Source organism: Falco biarmicus, chromosome 6 (assembly GCF_023638135.1).
Source record: "Falco biarmicus isolate bFalBia1 chromosome 6, bFalBia1.pri, whole genome shotgun sequence".
Lineage (NCBI taxonomy): Eukaryota > Metazoa > Chordata > Aves > Falconiformes > Falconidae > Falco > Falco biarmicus.
Genome location: NC_079293.1, coordinates 1,552,813 through 1,572,512, shown reverse-complemented (window position 1 = coordinate 1,572,512; position 19,700 = coordinate 1,552,813). Strand labels below are relative to the sequence as shown.

General features: G+C 41.2%; 1 protein-coding gene and 1 pseudogene across 5 annotated transcripts in view; one reads left to right on the top strand and one right to left on the bottom strand.

The window, feature by feature from the left end:
• Positions 1–2,906: 2,906 nt before the first annotated feature.
• On the bottom strand, positions 2,907–18,363 carry LOC130151371 (kinesin-like protein KIF11; annotated as a pseudogene).
• The window catches only part of KLHL32 (kelch like family member 32), a 129,359-nt gene continuing 115,887 nt past the window's right edge, over positions 6,229–19,700 (top strand). For 4 of the 5 annotated variants that reach the window (XM_056344369.1, XM_056344370.1, XM_056344367.1 and 1 more), the window contains exon 1: positions 6,229–6,375. The gene's annotated coding sequence lies outside the window, so the exon portion shown is untranslated. Of the gene's footprint in view, positions 6,376–15,022; positions 15,133–19,700 lie in introns of those variants that run through there. The other variant, XM_056344368.1, reaches the window with a different exon arrangement.

The following is a 19,700-nucleotide window of genomic DNA, read 5'->3' as shown; positions in this document are numbered from 1 at the left end:
AAATAAAAGCTGTGGATTGTCACATCTAACGTGCCAGACTATTTTGATTTCAACAGTTCAGAAGTGGAGAACGATTTTGTTTAAAGCAGCCTCAGGCTAAGCCATGCTCAACTGTTGTTTGAGAGTAGGGGAGATCTAAAGGAAGATGGAGGAATAAAAAAAATTGTTCACTTCCAGTGGCCAGCAGTTTACGTGCCCACAGTACTATATGGATTCCTTAGAGAGCTGTAATTTCTTGTCTAACCTCCAGTTCCTTTTTCCCTTTCTGTAAATTTTAAAGGTTGAATCTGGAGCTTTATTCAGAACAACATGCATAACAGAGGAAGCATTGCAAGGTTCAAAACAGGATCTTATGCACCCTGGTACCCATCAGAAAGCTTCCTTCCTCCTATAGGGAATGTCACCTCATCTGACTAAACCTGTTCCAAATGAAAGAGCCAGGTCAAATCAGTAACGTAGACAACTCCAGTGTTACAGCCGTTATATATAGTTGTTCCCTTACCTGTTTCATTTTGCCCACTGGGTTTCTCTAAGCAGGTGCTGTCATACAATTAGTGTTCGTCAGCTCCACCAATAAGCAGAAAACCCGAGGCACTTACGGGTTTTCTTCTAACCCTAGTTGCAAGGTTAGAGAATGAGATTGCAGTTATTATTTTGTCTTCCTTTTTTTAATGTTGGACCTTTATTCTGTTTGTTTGCTTTAGATGCTTGTGGTACTGCCCTGTAATCTGGAAAATGCTCAGCTGAGCAAACTGCTCAAAACTTAGTGTAGTGTTTGATATTATTCTGATTTTAATCAAAATAGTGGCGCTTGGTATACTTTCAAATGTAGCTAGGATTTGGCTGTGTTTATCTGGCTAATTTTCAGAACACTTGAGATAACACGCACCAGTACAGCACTTTAGCCAGGCAAATCAGTAAGAGGAAATGATGGGTTAAGTATGGATGAGTTGTAAAGAGCTGCTGAGAACAGAAGGTTTGCAGAAAAATTGATTGCACAGGAACAGAGATTGCTATAACTTGTGGTTATGTGGGAAACTCACCATAAATCGCCATAAGATTCAGAATCCTGCAGATCTATACTGGGATCTGAACTGAAGAAGTTTTCGATGTGGCTAGCTGAGTGATACATGATCCTGACATACTAGTGGTTAGTTAGCATTTTAGATGTTATTCAACAACTAGAAGGGAAACCCACTTCCTAGCATGGCTGGAACCACTAGGCACTGTAGTGTTCACAGAGGTTCCAGGGACTGGAATTTTGAATTTACTTTTCCTTTATGGTGTCAGAAGGAGTAACAGAAAATTCTGTATCTATGTTTGAAAACAGTCTCAGTTTTAAGTTCAACACAGCTGTACTCTGAGGCTGAAACATGGCCATGTTTTGGCAGCAATAAAGACTGCCATATGTTGCAGTGATAAAGAAATTACATGAATGCCAATCTCTAAAGTCAGACTTATAAAAAATATCTAGGGGAGTATATTTGTAGCAATATAAGCTTTTTTATATCTAGAATAAAAAAGCCTGACAAGTCTGTATTTATGGATAATGTTTCTGTAACAGTCAAGCACTTTGTAAACGCTGCAAGCCACAATTCCCTGTTGTTCCTGAGAGCTGTATATATATAATACATAAATCCATTGCATTTCCCCATTACACAGAACTGTTTGCTGTCTACCTCCCAGCTTCCAGTATCTATAGGGCAATTCCATTCTTTGATTAAGTTCTTACTTATTGACTGGCTTTTAGTGAGCACATATTGGAAATTGATAGAATCTTTTTTTTGCAGTCATTCAGTCAGGCCTCTAAATGAGAGCACAGATTTGGAGACCCTGAACGTGGCTGGCAGCAACATGACATACTCTTTCTTTTTTTAAGGTCAGTGTAGGCTGTCAATTTGTAGCTTTCATGGGTGACCTGCAATGCTTTTAAAATCATCAGTTTGTTTTAGTGCCAGCAGTATGTCAAGGATCTTTGAACACAAAAGACTGTTTGTATTCTTGATATGCATATAATAAAAGCTATTGTAGGATCTGTTTGTACAGTGTGGTAGTTCCAAACCACAGGTACTGCAATGTAATGCAGAAAGAAATATCCAATACAAAATACTGATCTCAATCATAAACCTTCTGTTTTCTATAGTAAACACTGAAGCTGCTGTTTCTCATTGCTGAAGGACTTGTACTGATCCATAAAGCTAACTGTCTGAACAGTTTCAAATTCTCTCCATTTACTAGTACCCTGAGACACATTTGTGAGATTGCTAAGAAGGTGCTGAGAACAATGGATTCCACCAGCATTTTCTTGTTTTCACCATTTATGTCCTTGAGCTCTTGAAAGAAGTTATCCAGAGATGCAATAAATTTGTTTTGAAGGAGAAGTTTTACTGCTGACTAGGTCCATTGTTTCCAGGTAAACATTTTCTTGCCCAGCAGTGATGGTAGTCTTCAAACTTCCATTTTTTGACAGTGTGCCAGCTAAGTTCTGTATCCCCTGTGCCAGCAGGTCCAGCTGGCTTGGCAGCAAGGACACTAATTCATTTGAGTTCTTTGTATATACCAACTTTAATACTTCCACTTCTCTTAAATTCTTAAGGTATTTTACAGCTGAGAAAAAACACTGACTGTCTCTTCCTGTAATTTTTTCAGAATGAGACAGAGATCTCTGAAGAAGGTATTAATTTCTTTTTATGGCCCTCCATCTCAGCCACAGCAGAAAATTCCTCATGTTATTCTGAAACTGACAGTTTAGTTCCAGGACAAGTTCCACCATTGGTGTCAAGGTATAAAATGTTCTCCCTGATCCATATGTATGCTCCCCAGTCAACCTCAGCAGCTCAGCTTTACTAGCAAATGGCTGTCATATTTTCTAATATTTTTTTCAGTCATATAAGAAAGTTAATTTTTTAACAGGCAAAAGACACTGATACAACTAATGCAAGCACATCAGCTGCTGAACAACTGGTGGATTTATATAGGAGGCCACCTATAAAATATGCATAAGATGTCAACACCTGTTGCTGCTTCAGACTGTTCTCACTAACTGAATCTTGTATGTTATTGAACAGAATATTAATTTCTCCTGCAAATGGATTTGAACGATAGCATTGTGTTGCTCAACAGTCTTCTAATGATCCAGTTGGGCACAGATACATCTTTGTATTAACACTACTAACCAAATGGCTATCTGTGCCATGAGGTTTTTCTTTTTTTGGTGTTTTCCAAAACTGACACCACATATTCTTCCTCAGCCAGAGGAACCATGGTTTCTTGCAAATCTGTCTGTGCTTCTTTCAGTTCTCTGTGCTTGATTTGCAGATCTGTTTTCGTTACTAAGGTTCACTTTTATTGATTGTGAATGGTTTAGTGATTGTTTTCACTTCTTCCATGGTGCTGACGATTTCCATATATGCTGCAACTTGTTCTTCCAGAACTGTCAACTTTCCTTTAAGGGGCTTCATGAATTTTAAATGAAAATATAGATTGCATTTTACTCTTGTGCAGCAGTGAGGTTTCCTTTTAGATGCTCCATCTCTTCAGTATCTTCCTTAACAATAGCTCTTTTTGGCAGCTGCTGGTTAACTTCAGGCTTCATTATGTTCTTTGCTCCGTGAGCGTATGCCAGGGTACTCAATGTTTTCTCAGGATTTATAGATGCATGAGAAACTCTGACAATTATTGATGTTCTTCGTTGTTCTCCAAGAGATTCTGAAAAGATTCTGTGTCTCCTTCTACAACAGCAGTAATAACTCCATCATCAGGCAGAACAGACTACTTGGTATTTCCAGCGTCACAAGCTCTTTTATCAGCTGCCCTGAACTGAAGTGTTTTTACTTCCTGCAAGGTCAATCGAGCTTATCTTCCTAGTTCTAACAAGCTCTTGTCCATCTGCTCTGCTTTCTTTCATATGGTTGGTAACTGAAAACACAGAGTACAATCAACTGGAATATGCGTTCATGTAAGTAGATGCAGTAATTCTTTTTGCTGTACATCTTTTCAAGATTTGGTAGGTTTTATTTTTGTTGTGTACAAGCATTTTTTCCAAGCTTTTCACATTTACACCTGTCTTGTTTATGGGATCATCAAACATCTGCATTCTTTCTGCAGCACTGGGAATAGGATTCAGAAGATCAAAAAGCTCTTCATTACAGATTTCCAGGAAAAAAAAATAATCAGTGTCAATCTTTTTGTGTTTTTCTAATATTCAATACAAGGTATTGTGCCTGGTAGTAAAACCTCTTCCCAAGCATGTTCTTCATTGGGGCTCCTCTTAAATTGTGAAGGCCTTCCCAATACCAGTTTGGCCATAAATGATCACTGTACAGTTGTACCCATAGTAACTTCATCCAAAATGCAGCAACACCCAACAACAACATAGCAGTTGTCAGTGACTCCTCCAGCGCAGACTCTAACTTCTTTGCTTGCCTGATCACAGTCTACAAAAGTATACGCACCCGCTTTACATCCTGAGGCATTAAAAGGCCTGCAGCACACCACCACCTAGCTGTTCTTGCCTCTCGCATTCTTTATGTAGCCACTTCCCTGTCAGCACAAGTAGGCCATGCTGGCCATCTTAAGGCCAATCTTTCAGAGAAAGAAGCAGAGCGCTGACTATCCCATAATGCTTTTGCAGACCCTCAAGCTTCAGCCGCTGCCTGCTGCTCCCATTCTGCTCACCTCAGCCACCTGCACTGTACCTCCTGCAACTGCGCACGCCAGTTCCTGCCAAGTTTCTAGTTATGGTGGCTCAGAAGTATCTGAGTATAGCGAGACTCTGCTCCTCACTTATCTTGTCATGTCCACACTGTGCGCTGCAGCAAAAAAGCCAGCGCTGATCAAAATAGCCCTGGGACAAAAGGTAACGTAGCCACATCAGGTTTGTGTTGCGCATGAGGTAACCGGACCTGATATGAAGTGGTGGGCCTGTCTTTATGCCTCTGTTTTGAAATAGAAATGGGCCTCTGCCTAGTATTGCACTGCATCAGCGCCAACCTGCTTGAAGCTTAGAGAAGCTTTGCATTACTACACAAAAGGCACCATATACAGCATCTGGTGCTGTGCCCCCTCTGAACTAACTTTCCAGTTTTAACTGTCTGCTCTGCAGATGAGCAATTGTGGTATTTCTAGACGTGTTTTGTGGATACCCTACAACAGAACTACTCATCTGTCAGGAGCTTAACTAACAGCTTACCCTCTGAAAAATATTTTAGGGAATTGTAATTTGGAAAAGGCTTGAACTCCTCTGATGTGACATGTAGGTAAAATTTAATATGGAGGTATATTGCAGATGGAGGCAGAGATTTTTGGGGTCGCCTGGTTTTGTATTAATGGTAAAGACCAGAAAACAGGAACTGACTCCGAAGAAAATCCAGTAGCAAGATGCAGACTCTGCTCAAAACTAGAGCTGCCCCCTGCAATTCTCAAAATAGTATTTCCTCCTACACATTAAAGCACTGTCCAGCCTTGTAAAATGAGTGGCTCACTAATAATTAGATTTCTTTTTTAACTCTCCTGAACGTTTTTCACAATAATGGGCTCAGACAAAGGGGGAGGAACAGCTCCCAGCACCTCCCAGTTCCATGAGGCGAGGCTGAAAGAAAAGCCCTGTTCCTGAGCCTTGTTGCAAAGCTGGCTACTGTGTCCCTGCAAAGGCAGCATCTGGAAAATTACACAACGGCAGCACGCCTGTGTGCAGCAGTTCTACCTCAGAGAGGTGTCCCTCGTCACTCTTGCAATAAGGTTTTTAAAAAGCCACATCAAATCCTTAATAGGATAATGAAGCACTGATGCTTTCATATCCTAGGATGTAGGCTCAGGCCCTGACCCTGCAGTGGGCCTGCCCTTTTGGAGGGTATGGCTCTCTTTCCAGCCATACTCGTCCTAAAATCCTCCTTCCAAACTCCTGCGGCTGGCAGCGCTCCCGGCCCCGCTGTCCCTGCGGTGCCGCCGCCGCTCAGGTGCGCTGCCTGCAAAGTTAGCGCTACTTAAGGGCTCGGCCGGGCCTAACCCGTCCAGCCCTCCCGCTGGGCCGCGGCCCCGGCGGGCGGCAAGCCGGGGGCGCTGCCGGCTGCCGCCGCTTCCCGGGACACTGCGGCCCCGCAGCACCTCAGAAGTGCCCCGGGAACAGGCGACACGATCCCGCGGCCCGCCCCAGGCCCGGCCCCTCCTCCGGCAGGTGCGGCCCTGCCGGCCGGGCCGCCGCTGCGCACTGGGCGGGGCAGGGAAGCTCCTCCTGCTCCGGCACCGGAGCCGCACGGCCGGGACAGCGGGTCTGCGGCGCCGGAGCTCCTTCCCCGCGGCTTCTCCCCCGCTGCCGTCGGAGCGGGGCGGGAAGGCGGCGCCACCGTCGTGCGTGGCCCCGGCACCTGCCGCGAGGTGAGCGAGCGGCCGGGCCTGAGGCGGTGCTTGGCTGCCGCCGTTACCTAACCGGGACCGGGGCGGCGGGGCGAGGCCTCTCGGCACCGCTGCCGGAGGGGGGGGGTGGTGGTGGTGGTGGTGGTGGTGGTGGTGGTGGTGGCGGCGGGGGGGGTTACTGAGGGGCGGGCGAGTGTCCCCGTTGCCGGGGAGACGGTTCAAACGGCAGCTCCGACCGCTGGGGCGTCCCCGGGTAACGGCCGGCGCCCGCCTCAGCGGTCCCGCCGGCCCTCGGCTCAGCGTAACTCCGGAGGCGGCGGGGGGGAAGGGGGTGTCGGGGAAGGGCGAACCGGAGCCTGGGAGGTGGCTGCGGGGCTCGGTGAGTTCCGCTCCCTCCGGGGGCTGTGCGCGGACGTGCTCCGGGCGGTCGGTTTGTGACGGTTCCTTAGAACAGCCTCGAAACGGGCGCTGAAATGCGCCTCCTTACTTACTACGGGCTGTTCTTGTCGTGTATCCACACTTGGAGCTACTCGTTTGAGTGACAAAACTAAGCTTTTGCTCCTCTCCGGTGTTTAAATAGGCGAAGGCTCCCAGCTGGAGAGGAGCTGGGCACCTTGATTGCTGGAAGATTGTATCTGCAGCCTTGGGGATTTCAAAAGATACTGTGCAGGTGGCTGAATACCTGGCTCAGTGTGGGGAAAGGTTTGGTTCTCGGTGCTAAATGCACCATCTGAAGCAATCCGGAGCGATTCTACCAGAAAATCACGGGTTCCTGCCATGCTGCAGGTCGCAGGTGTCTCGGTGCCGCCAGTCCCCCTGGGCATGGGCGGGGGGTGGGCGCGGAGCGCGGGAGCGAACCTGGCTCGGCCGGATGGTCCCTGGCAGAGTCCGGCTGACGGCTGGACACCAGTGTCACACGCAAACGCTGGGAAGCGTGTGATTGGCACCGTACGCTACAGTAATACGTGAAGGAAATGGAGCTGCAAAACTATGCACGGTGAGGTAAACTGCAGGCATTGATCTTGGCAAATAGTGTGAATATGGTTGGGTTTTTTTCTTAAGCTTGTTACAAAATTTGTCTGGTTTTGTAGGGGTAGAAGAATGCCTTACAAATGTCTCAGAAGCGAGGTAGGATTAGGTTTACTTGCCAAAATGTTAACGGCTGCATTCGTTCAGTCACGAAAAAAATCAAGAGTTGATCCAGAGGCTGCAGTCTTAACTGTAGCACATAGGGTAAAGAATTACTGTAGCCTTGCCAATTCCTTTTGGATCTGGGATCTGCCTGCATGAAGCCGTTAGCAGGGGCAACAAGGCCTTTGAGGGATGTTAACAATTTTTAGAGTTTTTATCTGAAAATCAAGTTTACTATTTAACTAGCTCCTACAGAAATCCAGCGATGCACTCAACAAATAATAGTTACCAGGAATGCTTAAAAATCTACCAATATATTGCTATTTAGTCAGATCTCTTTGTTCAAGTTTACAAGTGATTAGAGAGAACTTTTTACTGAACTTTGAAAGTATTCCAGATAAACTCCTTTCATCTCGTCTGCTTTTCATTTTGTGAATAATTTGACTGTATCTGTAAAGCACTTTGCAGTTGTTATGTGTGAAGCGCAAGCTAAGCATGGGAACTCTGGCAAACCATTAGGGAATAGTAAGCCCTTGATTTATTAGGATACTATCACATCAATTAACACGTCTTAAGCAGAGGATCTTTTTTAGGCAATTACAGTGTTTATAAAAAAACCCCACCACTATTGTGTTTTATTGTGTGTATGAGCAACGAAAGTCCCTGTTACTTCCTGTATAAGCCTGCAGGGAGAAAATGCAGGTGTTGGCAGAAGTGGAGAAAATACTACTTCTAATATTTGAAAGGGGGAAGAGGTTGCCTCAGGGTTTCTTCAAAAACGATCCAGTTTTTTAAGATTTGCAGGTATAACTTGCATTCAATTCCATGTGAGAGCAAGTCCTTTTATGCAAGGGGTGTTTTAATAGGGAAACTGAGGTGGTCTTTAACACTTTATAGATCAGCATGTGATATGAACCACACAGAGTATGAGATTAAACATTGTCTTTACCATTAGGAAACCATGTGATGCTCTAAAAGTAAAGATGACTATGCAGAAATTACATTTATGGAGGTTTGTTTTGTTTTTTTATTTTGAAGAAAGCTTGGAAGTCACTGAACTTCAAATTGGCCCTGAACAGATAATGTGGAATGTTGCCTCGGACAACAAACTCGGGATTCTCTGGGATCTTCTAACTGAGCTACTGTAACCATACTTGAGTCTGTCTTCCCTGTAAGAAGCACATGAACAGCTGTATTGCTAATTGTAAAAGTGAATTTGGTTCAGGATTTGAATTTGCACACACAAACAAATTTGAGTAACATCAGGGAAGGTGGTTTTGGTTGTTGTTTTTTTCCCTCTGGTCATTCTCTTTGTATTCAGGGGAGCAATAAATTTGCAGTTTACAGTAAGAAGTATGGTTGAAACATTAGTAGCAGATGGAAATTTAGACTTGTGTGGGCCTTTTCTTCAGTGGGTACTTACAAAGTAAAGCAAGTGGGATTTGACCGGAGAAAATGCAGTGTTCGTTAAAAACAATTACTTTTTTTGTCATCTCAATTTTTGAGTCAGAATGTGTTGCTTCTGCCTGAAATATCAGAAATTGATATAATGTAGCTTCTGACACTGATAATCATATTCTGCAACGCAGCAAAAAGGAGTGTATTCAATATGAAATTCATGGCACTACTGTGGTATTTTTGATTGACTCTGCTGACTGGAATATGATTGACATAATGGCCAAGAATGACAGTAATTTAATGCCATGCTGGTATGGGGAAGTGATGATTATAAACTGGACTAGAAATGGGAATTAAGTGAAAAATGAAATTAATTTAAACACTCGGGTGAGAACAGTTGACAGTGTTATCAGGAGAGACTAGCCAAACATAAATATCATCGGCTATAATTATGCTCACCTACAGTAACAACATAGTTGTCTTATTTTAATTCTTTTTAGTGTAAAGAAATGATCCTTGTATTTCTCATCCATCTGGAATTTTCATATGTCACTTGCCAGGGTGTTCTCTGCTCTGAGGACTTCAGTTACCGCAGAACTGATTGTAGGGGGAAGGGGAACATTGTTTTTGAATGTTTATATCTTCTTTTTGGAGATAGTTAGGCCAATAGTGCCAAAAGGCTGAAAACTGCAGAGGTTTCCATAACAAATTATTCAGTTTTTAGAACATGGATTTTTAATTATTTATTTATTCCCCAGAAAAATTACTAATTGGTTGTGCTGGTATATCCCAATTTCTTGAATTATCTGACAATCATACTGAGTAGTGAAAGAGGCAGGATCCTTAACATAGTGTTTTCTAAATCTTTGCTTCTTTGTGTTCTGACCTAGATGGCCTTTTGACTACTTGTGCGATAAAAGGAGGTCTGATGTTGCTTCTGTCATTCTATAAGACATTATATATATACCCATTTACCTGTAGATGGGATGCTTTTTTACAGGCTTTTACTAACTTGATTTCAGAGGGAATTTTGAAATTTTACTATCAAATTCTGATTACTGAAAATTAGTTAAGAACAGACACTTTTCCCAGTGTTTTTTAAACAATTTTAAAACTTGTTTATTTTTTTAAATGTTGGTTCACAGGTGGGACTTAGATTAAATTTGGGGCTTTAAACAGTTAGAACCTTCAATTTGAGAAGAGCCATGCTTATGAGAGGATTTTTTGAGGGGCATTCCTGCTGAGTCTGTGAGGAAATTCCAGGGTCCAGAGTCAACTCTAGGAGGTAGTTTCAAGAGAAGAAAACAAAGCAATGATGTTGGGACCTTGGAAACTCCTGGTTCTAGGTGTTACCATGTGAACCAGCTGCTCTGAATCTGCCTGACTTTTATAGAAAGGGAAAAACTGAATGGAGTCCAGAAGGGAGCTGCAGCATGTTCTGGGCAGGTGCTAGCCTATGTCCTATGTCCCAGCCTTTGCAATGTCGAGCATGTATGGAGGAACTTTGTGCTATTGATTGCCGAGTAACCTGGCCAAGAGTGGGACTGGAAAGATGATTTTTTTTTTATCAAGTTTGTATTGTTGTTGCGCTTTTAAGTATGGAAAAACTTGGACATAGCTAAGATTTAACACTGAAGTCCCTTACCAGACTTGCTGTGGACCAGCAATGTTTGACTTCCTTACTTGGGGAGAAGTTTTGCACACAGAGGGTAGCTGAAGTGGAATACTTTTTGTGTTCCATGCTCTCAGTGAACAGCTAAGTCACTGAAAGGGCAGATGCCCTGTGGGGATGGGGGTAGTACAGATGGGTATTTATACATCTACGTACGTTGCTAATTCTTCCAAATATGCATCTCCTTTGGCTTGAGAAATGAAAGGTGTCATTTCAAAAAATGACGTTCCAGTAGTGCTCATGCCAGCTTGAAGCTATTGACTTTGATATCAGCAGTTGGACATTTCTTTGTGGTGACAAAGCAACAAAATATGTAAGCAGTTATGAATAACGTAAATCAGAGGCTTCAGAGCATCAATAACGCGTGAGAATGTTTGATTTTTCCCTTAAGTTAGGTGACTACTCTAAACAATTATGTAAATTGAGAACGTGTTCTGCCAAGATTTCTGTAGCAATATGCTACAGCAGTTTAGAAGAACCTCAAATGTAGAGGATGTGCTTTATAGGGGGATAGATAATGTAAATATTTTGATTCATCAGTACTTAAGGGTTATGGTTGTTCAGAAGAGTGTCTTTTTATGCAACCATCTGTCTTTATTTTTCCTGACAAGAATGATATGTATAGCTGTGGCTTTTGACAGTATAGAAGATGTGATGTTGCAGCCTAATTTACTGTTGTGTCTTTCCTGAATGCTGTGATTTACTTGGGATGTATCTTAAAAAAGTGTATGTGTATTTTTTCCCCTGGTAGTCTAAGCTTAAACATCTTCAATTAACAATTCAATCCTAACCCCTTGTTGCCTCCAGTATAGCCTTTCATTCTACTCTTCAATAAGAATATGCTTGGAAAAGTTTCTCAGCATCACTAGTCTGGATAATGGGGCTTTCATTTTGAAGGTATATATCTAAGAGTGATTGAGGTCCATTTCTGCAATGTTGGTAAGACTTGATTTCTGTCCTGTATGTTTATGTGTGTCTTGGTTGGATTTTTTTTTTGGGGGGGTCGTTGTTTGGGTTTTTTTTTTTAAATGATTGTTTAAGTGGAAACAACATTGCTTACATAGTAACAAATTTTGAAGTGGAAGTGAGCAAGCTTATGGCCTTATTATGTCTGAAACGCTTTCACTGAAAGGTTTCACTTCAGGTTAAATAAAGTAAAAGGGCTAGTGCCCTTTGTAAGCTAAACTGAGACTACCTGGCTTGTCAAGATAAAACAGATAAACCTGTGGTTGAAGAAATGTCATTGGGATATGTGGAACATATTCTTTCTGAGTTTATTTTTTAAATTCTCTAGAATTGTTGTTACCTTTTTTCCCCAACAGCTACATTTATAAGAAGAGAGGGGCTTTGAATATTTTTTTTCTTGATCTAATACAGATTTTAAAATGATGTCTTTAAAGCAATAATAAAGCATCAGAGGGCTCTCCCTTTGAGGGGATACATCTGTGGTTTCTGTGGTTTTTTCTCTTTTCTGTGTTATACTTTGACTGAAAGGAGGCTTTCAAAACTGTGACTTATTTTAGTTGCATAAAACACAAAAAGGATGGAGGTGATGCTTTCAGAACGGAACTGGGACTTTGACTGCAGTGAACTGTGGAGATCAAAATAGAGATCTTCAGCTAAAGGCTGAAGCATGGAACTTCTTTAGTGGGGATAACAGTACCTGTTTTGTGGATTTGGTATATTCCTCATCTGAACTTCCTTTTTCTTCCCACTTTTTTGTGTCGTCGTCCCCCCCCCCTCTTTTTCTCCTTTAGTACAAAACCCGGGCAAACAAACAGGAAGGGAACAGGATTCTTTTCTGGCAGGGTCTTAGTTCATCGGCACTGCAGAGAGCATTGGAGTGTGCCATACGCCTGCTGTGCTGAGCTTCTCATTCCCACTGAGGTTACATTAAAACACACTCTGCAGCTCTTGTGATCTGTGGTGACTTTTGCATACAAATGCAACTGCTGTATTTGCTTGTTAGGAAAGTGCATAGGATATTCAACGATGCAGTGCAACTATGAAGTCTCATGCATGTACTCCATCCTCCAAACAGAATCATGGAAGTGCAAAAACATGAGTTGCTGAAATGTGAGTAAGAGGACTGGATGTGCTTTTTTGGCTTACTTAGGGAGGATAGCTGAATGGAGGTGGATCAGAAGTAGGAATTCAGTTTTACAGAGAGAGCAAGTCAAACTCCAAAATGTTTACGTAGCCTGGACTGGCTGCCTAATGGATTAAGTTCTCTTGTACCAATGTGACAGGACCTTCAAGTATATACTCAGTTTGAAACATGGCATTTGATATTTTAAAAATTATTTATTAGGATTATTCATTTTCTTTAAGGTCTTTTAATCAGGTTCATCATGTTAGGGGCTTTATGGAGCCAGATTCCGTGCTTTAGATTTTTGCATGCAAATGACAGAAGAGAGTTGCTGAGGACAAGAACAAGTCATGTGCAGACCTAGTGTAGTTTATGCTGCTTGCAACTGTTCACGTTTCCAAAGAATTCCAAATCTGGCATAGTACAGCTCTGAACTGCCTTAAAGGGAGGAAAGATGCTAGACAGGCCATTTGAATTTACTGACTAGAAGTAGCTCTTGCACTATGGACTTGCACTGATTTCCTCTCCCCCCCCCCCCCCCCCCCCCCCCCCCCCCCCCCCGCCAGTGGTGTTACTGGATAAGTGAAGAGAATTGGGGCTCTAGTAACTGAGCCTTGTCATTTGTAATTTGAGACCATTTAAGACAGAAATACCCCCAGCTTTCCACCTCCCCCTGCTCATGTAGCAGAGCTGGTGGGATAGAGCATGTGTCTGCATTTTGGCTGGATGTAGGCGCTATCATGGGATGTCAGTATGGGTTCATGCTGTAATGCCAATGGAATGGTGGCAACACAAGTGTTTCCTGTACTTTGGGGCAATAATTTGTGGCAGGGGAAGGGGAGTGGAAGTGTCTTGCATGGCACGGATTGCTTCAGTGAATTACTCATTATGTTTCTACATTTTGTCCTGTCATTGGTCTGTGTACTGTGAATGTAGAATATTGTTGTTGGAAACGCAAGGAATGGATTTTCATAGGCTGCATCTTTATTTTCTGATTTATTTATTCTTTGGCCCAGGCAGTGAGAGAGATTGCTATGTGATTATCGAGTAGCCCATAGCAAACTAGACCAAGAACTGGACACTTAAAACTATGGTGATCTAAAGAGGTGAAGGCTGGGATTTTGTTACTCATTTGCTTGGGGTTTTTTTTCTTCAGAGCCAGTTGATACAGTCTGTGGAAGGGAGGAAAAAAGGACAAGGCTTCCAAACCAGAAGTGTTTTTTTCACTTAGACCTGATGAGGGCACAGAGGTCTAAAGGCTTGTCTGTTTCTTCTCTAATTCTACTTCTAATCCTAATTAAAGATCAAAGATTAAAAATTATTTAAGATCTTCTTTTTAGATGTTTTTTCTTGAAAGAGAGTTCTTTTCTCCGGATAATGGAAAATTGTATCTCAGATTAAGGAGGGTAGGCAAAGGTTAAATAAAAACTTGAGCTGTAAATTCAGAACTTTCTATTTGAAGAAAAGTGTCCCTTTATCTGTTCTCAGTTGAGATTGCTTTCCATCTGTTTGTCCGTATGATACGCATGTTCGAAAACTGTCAGAAGAAAAAAACTTTTATCGGAACATTCAATCTAATGGGTTTACAATCCTTTATGTACCTTTTCTGGATAGGTGGATGACAACTGAATGGAAGTTGTGGATCAGTCTCTCCTTGCCTTTCTATCATGGTTTGATACAAGATGTTCTGTAGCAATACAGCTTGAGGTACCTGCGATCCCTCTGCCCTCCTGCTTATTACTCTTGTGTTTTTCTGGCATCACTGTTTGTGGAGGTGTACTGGGAACTGGATCACCATTATGCCTCTTAAAGCTTTAAGAAAACAAAACAAAGTAAAACAACTCCCCCCAAATAATTAAAAAGCAACCCCACAGGAGTCTCTATACACTCTTAAACTGGGTCAGGCAAGAGAAGGAAGTACAGAAGCCGGCATTGCTGCTGAACTTGTACCCCTTCTGTCTTGAAAGAGCAGTCGTTTGCTTTGTCCTGTATATATGCAGATTAGAGAAAGACACACTGATTGTAAGTGCTTAGTTTTCTTTTACATACTAGGGGGTAAAAGGCGTTAAATGAGTGTTTTTATTTACCAGATTCTTGCACTGAATTGGAGTAAGCAAATGTTTTTACTGCAGCTTGCCATAAATAAACAGAAGGGTGTTTGGAAATCCTGACCAGCTTTTGTGTAGGAGAGCACAATCACAACAAACTGGCTCTGTGAGAAACTGAAAACAAATAAAAGATGAGCTGTTATTCATGGTTTACAAAAGCAGAAGATTGTACAGAAAGGAGCAAGTTATTTTCAAATACTGAAAGCCATTGTTTGTAAACCTGGGACAGATTTCATAACATTTCATGTTCTGTTTTCAGTCTTTTTAGCTATCTCAGGAAACCAAAGGCAATGATTTTGATCAGCGCTGGCCTCAGACAAGGGTGAAAATCTGCAGCAACTGCATTCAATACTGCTAGAAGTCTTTTGAATCCCCACAAGGTATTTCCCAGAACATTTCCTACCTGTTTCTGAGTGTTAGATCTTGCAGTCACAATGTTGCAGTTAGCTAAAGCAAAGAATCATTTCCCCTAATGAAACTTTTCACACAAGGAAAGCTCTTCTTTTACTACTTAACTTCAGTGTAGTAGGTAGAAATCTCAGTAATTAATTTTCCTTATTCTTTTGTATTTTTGGCATTTTTCAGTCTAACATTACTGTACAAAAGTGATAGGTAGGTAATACTGAGATGAGCAGAGTATTTCCAGCTGTGCAGCTGGAGGATGGATGTATTTGTGAGGCTTTTTCTAAGCAGGGGTTGTTAAATGACACCAAACCCACAAATCAGTATTTCATTTTTACTTTATACTAATGCTTATTTTTTGTGACTAAGTAATGTCTAAGAATCTTCGTAACTGATAACTCATGTTGACGTTGACTTCTTTGCAACTTTTTTGTGGTTTTCATGCAACCACACTTGTGCCCCAAAGAAAGTCTCTGGCCTTAAAAGATAAACTCAGACTAGAAATTGAGCTGATGAAGTGGTAATAAAAATCGTGCCTAAAGCTGCCCCTCTTCCTCAGTTATTCCCTGTGTGGAGCAGGAACCTGTCTTGAGCAATCTTGGGGTCTCCACAAAGAATCTCTTGGTTTAGGGTTCTACTGGAACCAAGTAGGCTGGAATATTATAACAATATATCAGATGTTTTTGTGACTGGTAGGAAAAAGAAATACAGTGTTTTACAGAAGGAATGAAACCTTCCATATAAGCATGTTATTAGGATGTAGAAGTTGACTGTGCTGTGTAGAGGTACCCACTTAGCTCTGAACAAAGTAGCAGAGCCTATAAGAGCAGTATTATTAGTACAGTGTTTTGTGTGGGTAACATTGAGAAACTACTTGGGCGTTTCTGCAGGCCTCTGCATTGGGCTGTGTTGAAAGCAGGTGAGGTGGTAGTCCTTTAGGAATTGCAGATGGATAACTTCCAATCCAGATTCAGAAATTTTATTTCCTGTCCATGAGAAATGGACTTCAAAGACCCCACATATGTAATGGTAAATTGGGAAAATACTTCCAGCAGTATTGCTGCATCAGATTTCAAGTCATCTCTGAGAAGATTTGTACTGCCAGTAGTGCTCACTGAAGGAACTTTATGAATACCTAAGAACAGATAGCTTTTAGTTCAGTTTGCAGTTTGTGCTCTTTCTTTCCTGGAAATGGATGGGAAGAGCCTTTTTCTGGATATCTCAGAATCAGTATAAATACAGAGGTAAAAGCTTGCATTTGTTTTTCACGTATAACAGAGTTGCATGAGCGTATGCTGCAAAGCAAGTCATAGTGGTGATGCAGCAGCTTCTGTCTGCTCACTGACTGGCAACACTGTCTGGTCTAAGAGTTACAAGGCAGAGAGAAATCTTTCAAACCTATTTTTGCATTGTTTGTTTATTTATTAGGGAACAAGTATCTCCTGATTAGGTAGGGGTGACTGTAGTGATGCCAGGTAAATGAACAAACCCAGCCAAAGCTAGAAATCAACCCTTTGGTTATAGTGACTCAGGTCATCTGGATGCAGTCCTGCACTTCTTGGCTGCATTCAATGTGTTACTGTCCAAAGATGGAGAAGCAGTGAGTTTGTGCTTAGAGTGCTGGATCATGTACAATACAATGGCTCAGTTCATTGGCAAGGTGAGGAGCAGTCTGTCCCCTGCAAATCCTCTGATTCAAGTCCAGGTTCTTGTGTGTGCCATTTGGTAAAGGGAGAAATGAAACACCATTTAATTATCCTCTTAGTCCTTGGATCTATCTGCAGAATCCTTAGGCTTAGTCATTGGAGGGAATGGGTGGGTGCTTCAGGCAATCTTTATGACAGTCAGCACCTTTTGGGCCAGTGTGCTTCTGTTCCCAGCTCCAGACATTGATGAATAGCTTCCATTTGTTCAATGGCTTTTAATTTTAGCATTGTCAGCCTCAAGCATTCAAATGCTGAAAGTCAGTTCCCATGCATCAGTGATCAAATAAATTCAGATGCTTTCCATTAGAAGTTGTAAGTCTGGTGTTAGATTATGTTTTCAGGCTTCTCTCGGTAATCTTCAGATTTATAAACTTTATTCTTTGTTTGAAATGAAAGCTTCAGGTGCAGTTTGATTCCAGGAGATACATTTGGTGACAGGGAAGGAAACCACCTTTACTGCTTTATTTTGGCTTTTATTTACCTTAAAATGTGTTTGTTTTCTGGTTGCTGCTTCCCTTTGATTGCAACAAAACTTTTCTGTAGTGGCGGAGACTGAGTTAGTATTTTCCTTTCTAGATTGGTCTGCATCTAATTTTGATTAGAAGGTCGGTTGCTTTTAGTAGTGATGCTGTCCCATTGATTCTTCTAGAGATGTACTAGCATTGATATATTTAAATTTTATTATTTGCTGTGGACAAATATAGAGGCAACATAGGTAGCTTCCGTGTGGGTTACAGGCTGAGAATCAAAACTAATGAAAAGTTGATTGGGGTAAATAAAAATCTTAGTGTTGCACTACAGTGTAGAAGTTAGAATAATATAGTAAAATACAGTAATTCAGATTCCTGCCAAGCAATTTCATTTTATTAAAGCTTATGAAGTGTCTTGCATGAAATAGTATTGTTTTGTTGGGCACATGTAGTTTAATTTGGTCAGCATTCCTTTATGAAGTAGATTGTCCCATTTATGTCAGCAAACATTGCTTTTGCTTGTTTAAATTTTCATAGCAGCTGGAATCAAATGCTTTACACTCAAACAAGAATGGTTATTAAGAAGGTAACTTCTGATCATGCTGATACCAGCAATATTTAATGTGCTTTAAATAATTAAAAATGCTAAGGTGAGATCATGTAGATAATGCACACAGTTAAGGCAATTATCAGCGTAAGATCTAGTCAAATAAGTTGTTTGATGTAAATTCTTTTCTCCTGCCAAAAAAAACCCCAGCCAACATCTAAACAAAAAACCCCTGTGTAATCCAAGTCTGCTAACTCTGTGCTCTGAATTGCAAAAAGATCACGGGTCTTTCAAATTTAGTCAGAGGTTTGACTTCTCCGAAGACTTCAGTAACATTTTTAGGAATGAAGGAACTGTTTTTTCCCTTTAATATGTCCATGGAGAAGATTTGGGGGAAGAAATCTCTTGTAGAGTTACTTTTTCTTGTAGAGAAATCTTCACAGTTTCTGGGATATGGTAATGACAGTAATAGGCCACTATTGTCATGTTTGCAATTCATGGTTTCCTTTGGGTTTTAATTCCCTCTCTGCTTGGCAATATGATTTTGAAAGAGGCGTCCACTATGGCCTCTAGGAATCCCATCTTGAAGCATACCTACGGGAAGGCACAACTGCTGGCAAAGTTGGCTTTATGTTCAACACCACTGATTTGGTGCTAAGTGAAGCGCATCTTCTCCAGGGACTGCGCCTGTCCTCACTTTGCCCAGCTGTGGTTTGCTTGTTGCCTGACTGCTTTTTCCAGTTCTTTCCATCCAAATCCAAAGGCCTGTTCCATGCCGAAATCTTAGGTATCAGGGAGAAGTTTAATAAGTTACTTCCCAGTGTGTAAGGGGCTTCATTCCTTTTATTGCAAGAAGATCATTAAGATGCCAGTAGTTGATTCTTTAAAGATTTAATTTCTTCTTTCTCCACTAGTGGGAATGCCTTACGCTTACGTACCCTTGCAGAACGGTTTGCTGATAGCTAGGTATTTCATGATTTGCCTAGCTGTATCTGTGGGCGTGATCTGTCATTAAGATTTTACTTTATTTTTTTTTTCTTTTCTTAAAATATGCAGCATCATTTCTACTAGCAAGCTATGAAACGTTGCAATAAAAAGATTCACACAGAAATGTAGGCTGTTAAACTATGAATTTAGTCTAATTCTCACTGAAGACCTTCACTAGATTATTGAATAATTTGAATATAGCAAGGTTTGACCTGAAATAAATAGTGAGATATGATATATTTTGTGGAAGTTAATGGATAGTCAGATTTTTAAATTCAGAATGCTCAGTATTTGATGTGACTTTCCGAGACATCATACTTGCCAAAATTACCTTTCAAGAAGGCTTCTTAGTGCGTCTTAATTCTGAAATAACTCTGATGTGTTCCTTTTACTTTTGAGTCTTGGAAGCATTGTGTTTAAAAGCAAAAATTTTTTTTTGTGATTGTTGGGCATTATACAAGGTGATTTTATTAGTTTGCAGTTTTTGAGTGATGAACATCTACCAGAATTCTTGACAATACCCTCATTGAAGATTAAGTTACATAAATTATTTTGCTTTTTGTCTGGAGTCATTCAGGGCTCAACTTCCTGAAATGAGAATTTCTAGTGCCATTTGAGATACTGATCCAGAAGAGACTGGATGTCCTGTGTGTCCTATGTCATATCTCTCATCTCCTCAGGGAATGTCTTAGTTATTATAGGGGATCTGAAATGACAGTAAATTTCTGTGTATTATCAACTGAATTTAAGTCTAAATTGAGCTAAATGGGGAAAAAATAATAATCAGTGCATGTATGTGTTGCTTAAAGTATTATTTTTGTTTATCAGGTGAAATA